The 6324-nt window shown below is 34.1% G+C and overlaps 1 protein-coding gene across 2 annotated transcripts in view; it reads right to left on the reverse strand.

Annotated features, from left to right (window-relative positions):
• LOC108364105 (somatostatin receptor type 2-like) overlaps positions 1 to 4041 on the reverse strand; it is a 44463-nt gene extending 40422 nt beyond the window's left edge. The window contains exon 1 of one of the 2 annotated variants that reach the window (XM_017617673.1): positions 3868 to 4041. The gene's annotated coding sequence lies outside the window, so the exon portion shown is untranslated. Of the gene's footprint in view, positions 1 to 3420; positions 3571 to 3867 lie in introns of those variants that run through there. The other variant, XM_017617672.1, reaches the window with a different exon arrangement.
• Between the last annotated feature and the right edge of the window lie 2283 nt (positions 4042 to 6324).

The raw sequence follows: 6324 nt of genomic DNA on the forward strand, positions 1-6324 counted from the left end.
TTATAAGTTCAATATTTCTTACTCTATTTACAGAAATGGGATACCATTGGAAAGGTAATGAATCAGGCTTTCTCTGTTGAAAACGAATATATAAGAAATTGTCTCGGTCGAGATAAAATGCAAGCGAATTACTCGAGGAAAATGAAATTCCCAGTAGGCCAGAAAAAAGAAAATTTCATCAAAACCTGCACTTTCCTGCAGCTAAAATTATGTTGTTTAGAGTCTAAGAGGAGTGGCAAATAAACTGAGATACAAACTTTATCGAATAGTGGCGGATAACGAGTTTGCGGGTCTAATGAAATTAATAAATTGCTAAAAATAAATTCAAGTTAACATCGTTTTGCTTTAACATGAAATACTCAGTCCTAGTTTACTAAAATCCCAAAAATGTATATTCATTAAAAAGAACATACCCAAGCAAATAAGACCAAAATGGTATTTTAGTAATTGTTGCATAAATCACATAACACCGACAAAATAAGCATTGAGATTCAGTTTCAAATATACAAGTTTAAATATTATTGTGCTCGGTAATTTTCCAAACCAAACCCCGTCCCGCCATACACTTTGATTAAAATTTTTTAGTTGTTATTGTTTCGTCTTTATCAGGCATTTCTGAAAACATTCTTGACGTTGTTTTCAAATTTGGCGACATAAAAATAATGGAATTAATCTTTTCTAGAATACTGAAATGATACACTGTGCGTCGCTGGCAATGGTAACCCTGACAGCATACTTATATATAAAACAAGCTTCTCACAATAGCGTGCCGTTCGGAGTCGGAACATATTGGAGAAGAAGCTCGCCCAACAACTGAAGAAAACTTGTGGAGTTCCAAACACACCATAGGAAAAATACCAAGTTTCGAAATGACAAAAAAAAATACACCAAAATACGCAAACTTAACTTTGAGTCATACATTACGAATCTTCATTATATTTTTCTAGATCCGGTCATTATCCCAAGCTATTTGCAGTTATATGAAAAAAAAAAATAAATTTTTTTTGTATACAAAATATGTATGTTTAAAGCCTGTTCTTTTGCAAAAAGCTGCTAACGCAGACAATCGATGGATAAATAAAAATTTTATGAATGGCCAAATGAAAATGAATTTCAGTATTCATTTTTTTCATTCACAATGCAAACTTAAAATGAAAATTTCTAGGGAATCAGGGCATTAATCTAGAAAAACGGTATACCGATCCATAATCTGGGACCCATATGTAAGTTTGTACAAAATAAAAGTTTCGCAGACTTGAAGCAAATTTGCTATTTTGAGGTTTCCAAACGGCTTTTGTACCATGGGCATCATCAACAACGATTAAGAGCTGAGTAGGACAGAATAAGAGCCGTCATACTTTCAAAGGTAAGCACAAATTCTGGATCCTCCTCATTATCTGATATGGCGACTGAGTGGTTGGCGAACAGTTAACAGTTCGTTACAAAGTATAAGAGCCTCACGGAGGCGTTAATTTTGGACAGAGTCCAGTTCTAGATATGAATTTATAGTGAAAGTCTAACATTGAGGAAGGCGGGAAGAAGGCACGAGTTGCTATATAGAGTTGCAGACGGAATTTGCTAAGAGATGGGTCACTCTCATGTAATATTTTTCTGCCTCTATGAAACCATAGAGAAGCCCATGTTGCTTTAAAGGGTTCTCGTCTGGTGGTATGCATCAGAGAAGACTACGCTCGTTACAAAGTTGGAGGTAGTACAACACTTAGGACCAATTTCAAATGAATATTTAAACGTCACTTAAGTTTAATTTTTGGATTGCTCTTTAAAGGAGGCTGTAGTGCATTTATAATCCTTAAATTTAGGCTTCCAAATCACTGTAGTTTTTCCAACGAGAGGTAGCTGTCATTAAGGAATCATGTTTTTTTTTTGCTGATTTGCGCGACGTTGACAATGGAGTTGCTCTGATAGTCATGTGATCATGGACCGCTCACAGGGCGCTCAAAGCTAGTAGAAGCTCAAGTCGGGATTTTATTGAAACCACAGTGATATTGCGAGAAACTGCGTTGTAGATGAGGCGGCCAGAAAAATCATCCTCGAGTACGATAGAAGAAAGAGTGGGAGGCAACACTCAATTCTGTTGGATGTACTGATAGGACACTTTCAGATTGGTATTCACGCAGTGCGTCTAAATATCACACTCGGTGCTCACTACGCAGTGTTTTAGAGGACTATGAAATGGATAATGTTTTTCACTATAGCTCAGCTATCATTCATAGTGTATCGCTTTGGAATTGGTATATCTATGTAGAACTGGCACAAAATCATTCATAAAGGTGGTCCAAATGTCTAGCGGGCAAAGCTTTTGGCAGAGGAAAGGTCATATCAGTCAGTAACATGGAGAAATAGGGCTGCCAGTCCCCGCTATCAATAATTCGTAGAGTTAATACTATTTGAGAAGAGTTCTAAATGTGACCGATTTGGGTCAACCGCCTTTAACTAATCTACCCCACTCTACAGACGAAGTGTTATGTGGGTACAACAATCGGAAGTTACACGAATACATATCGCTCATTTACCCCAGTACCGTTATAACGTTAGCTTTAAAATTTTTTGTTCTACAAAAAAAAATTATATTGTATATCGACACCTGAGTTCAAGATCGACTTATCTCGACAGTCAGTTCGAAAACACCCTACTTCAGAATTTTATTAAAGACGCTCTATCTCAGAATTCGATTCAAAAACGCCCTTTCTCAAATGGAATAGTGTTGCACATGTGTTGAAATAGGGCGTTTTTGAATCGGCGGCTGAGATAGAGCGTTTTTGAACCAAATTCTGAGATAGCGCGTTCTTAAAAAGTTTTGAGAAATAGGGCGTTTTCGAACTGACTACCGAGATAGGTCGATCTTCCACTCAGGTATCGATATGTGGTACTTCATAGTTGGTGAAAGTTCAATTTTGAAAAACTTTTTTAGAAAAATTATAAACAAAGAAATATTTGCTCGATAATTGGCATCCAGCAGAAAGTTTAATACCTGTAAAAAAAAAACANGAGTGTGTTGAAATAGGGCGTTTTTGAATCGGCGGCTGAGATAGAGCGTTTTTGAACCAAATTCTGAGATAGCGCGTTCTTAAAAAGTTTTGAGAGATAGGGCGTTTTCGAACTGACTACCGAGATAGGTCGATCTTCCACTCAGGTATCGATATGTGGTACTTCATAGTTGGTGAAAGTTCAATTTTGAAAAACTTTTTTAGAAAAATTATAAACAAAGAAATATTTGCTCGATAATTGGCATCCAGCAGAAAGTTTAATACCTGTAAAAAAAAAACAAAAAAAAAATTAAAAAAGAATTTTGCTACCATATTTTCCATGGCTTAAAAGCAGTTTCAGGAATAAAGAATTTATATTGAGAAAAGTAAGTTCAAATCTCGAAAATAATTAATTATTTAATACTGAACGTACCTTTTTCAAATTTAGGTACTTCTGGGTGTACTTTTTGTCGCTGAACCCTTAAACCAGTTAGTTTACAAGAGACATACCATATTCGCACTTAATTTTTGTATGCAGTTTTTTTTTCCTTTTTAAATTGATATTATGAACTTTTAATTTGGTTTTTAAATTTTCAGCAGTTTTAGAACATTGCTTTTTATTTCGCTGAACACTTAACACTTGATATGAATTGTGTTATTATTCTTTCACTACTTAACTATGTACATATATATGTATATGTTTTCCGAAAAAATATAGCAATAAATTCGTAAGCTTCGTTCTTATTCATTTTTAACGTGAGCCGAATCAAATTCGCTTTGAAAAGCATCTTAAGTGCGTAACTATAAAAAGGAGTATGTTCACAGTTTCCGGAAGCCTGCATGTATTATACATTTTAATTAAATTCCTTTTAATAACCACCCACGCACATGTATCCTTTTCACTTATCAGAAAAACAACAAATATGCACTTTCGTCTACAACAGCAGCACCACTTGTTGTATGCTGTCAGTCACGTTTGAGTTTGTTTTGGCTATTTCACTTGAGTGTTTACAATTTTTCTGTTACGCAAGTATTTTTTGACACCTTCACACGCACCGACGTCCTTTTGTCGACTACACAACAAGCAGCCGGCAAATTGGCCAAATTGCTGTCACGCAAAGCACTGCCTGTCAACCGGCAGCAAGGCGGACAGTCAGCCGAACCAAGCAACAGCATAACAACATGGCACGAGTGGTTGTAACAGTGCACATAAATGTAACAGTTGCTGTAAAGAGGTGTGCAGTGGGTGGGTGGTGGATATTCCATGCTTCCAGTGTGATAATATTGCATTCGCTGTGCTGCTATTAATAACTGTAAAAATTTAACATTGGCTTAACATGGAGTTCACCGCATTGGAATGTTGATGTTTGATTTATAAAGCTTCTTTTGTGCTCAACAATGAATGCGGGTATAGTAAAGGAGCTTTTCGGTGTGCTTTTGTCTGCAAAAAGGAAGCGTGAGGATATTAGCGACTTTTGTGGTGCCCTACAATGTTGATAAATAATGTATACACATACATAAACACATACATATGTTTAAGGAATAGTGAAAATGAATATAACTATGCAAGTGAATATGAAAATGAATGTGATTATGAATATGAGTATGAAAATGAATATGAAGAGATATATGAGTATGAATATGGAAACTAATATGATTATCAAGAGAAATATGATTATGAGTACGAATACAAATATGATTATGAATATGGCTCCAATATGAGCATGGGTATGAGTGTGAGTATGAGCATAAGTATACGAATGAGTGTGAGTGTGAGTATGAGTATGAATATTAGTGAATTAAGAGAGAAATATGATTATGCATACGAGTATGAGTATGAGAATGAGTATGAGCATAACTAGGAGTATGAGTATGAGTATGAGTGTGAGTATGAGTAGATGCCAATATAAGCATAAGTATGAGTATGAGTAAAAGTGTGAATATGAGTATGAGTAAGAATATTAGTACGAGAATGAACATAAATTTGAGTATGCATGAAATGCGCATGAATACACCCCGCGACAAACGATACCACATCAATATTTTTACCAGTTTTGACTACTTTTTTTTTGTGATTTTTTAAGGTTAAATATGTTTGCATGAAAGTATAGCTCTTTGTCTAACAAATACCATACAAATCAAAATTTCAGACTTTGTACAAATATTATAAAAATTCCACAAACTTTTCATCCCAATTCCAAGCATTTTAAATATAATTTCTAGAATAATTTTTGGTATGCAGTTTTATAGCTTATTAAATTCTAGTATAATAAAGTGCACGTTTAAAGTTTCTAATAAATCGCGTTGATTTTTGATAATTTTATTTCTTTCTCTCTCTCTTTTCCATATAAAAAATTATTTCGTATCGAAGAAAATGCGTGGTAACGTCAGCAAAAAAAAAATATCAAAAATTATTCTAGAAATTAAATTTAAAATGCATGGAATTGGGAAGAAAAGTTTATGGAATTTTTATAATTTTTGTACAAAATCTGAAATTAAGATTTATGTTTATGGTGCACATGAATACGCATATTTTTTTCCTAAGCCTTTGTCAACGATTTTTCTCCAATTTGTGATATGCGCTTTGATGTTGTCTCACAAATAAAGGCACCTGCAAGTTAAAACTGAATACGAATGGTGAATGGTTTTTATGAGAAGCTTTAAATAAGGTGCCAAACTTGTGTTCTACTGAATAGTACTACTTTCCCCCAACCACTAGTAAAAAAAATCACGCTATAATCCTAGAAATCCATTAGTTTGCTATTACGAATTCCCGCTGTTTATCGCAAAAGCACTGATATCTAAATGCGTGTGTGGTTTATGGCAATTTAATTCACATATTGCGAATGTTAGCGCATTCCTATGCTCACGTGGCACACAAACACATTAAATATGCTAAATATAAAGAAATATATTTAATGAATGAAAATTCTATTTACGGGTATTAAATTTTAATTAATGCCATTCATTGATGCCGTTTGGTGGGATTTTAATATGTGAGTTAGTGCTTCCCCTTTTAGTGGATTGTGTATGTGAGTATGTGGGATTTTAGTATTTAAGTAAGTGCTTTGCTTTTAGTGCGTACTATATTTGAGTATGTAGCAGTTTGTTTGCATTAGTCCGTGCTGTAGATATTTGATTTGCTATTCAGGGGTAAATAAATTAATGAATATTGCGCTATTAGAAATGAATTAAAATTAAAGTAGGCAAATATGTGATAAGCATTCGTGGTTTAATTAATTCACTTATCAGACCTAAAAGTGAAATTGATTTTACATACTATATACATATAAACATAGTTACATATATGAAAGGAACGTAAACACTTTCTGTCAGC

Source organism: Rhagoletis zephyria, unplaced genomic scaffold (assembly GCF_001687245.7).
Source record: "Rhagoletis zephyria isolate East Lansing unplaced genomic scaffold, Rhagoletis_zephyria_1.1 Rzeph_scaffold_01462, whole genome shotgun sequence".
Lineage (NCBI taxonomy): Eukaryota > Metazoa > Arthropoda > Insecta > Diptera > Tephritidae > Rhagoletis > Rhagoletis zephyria.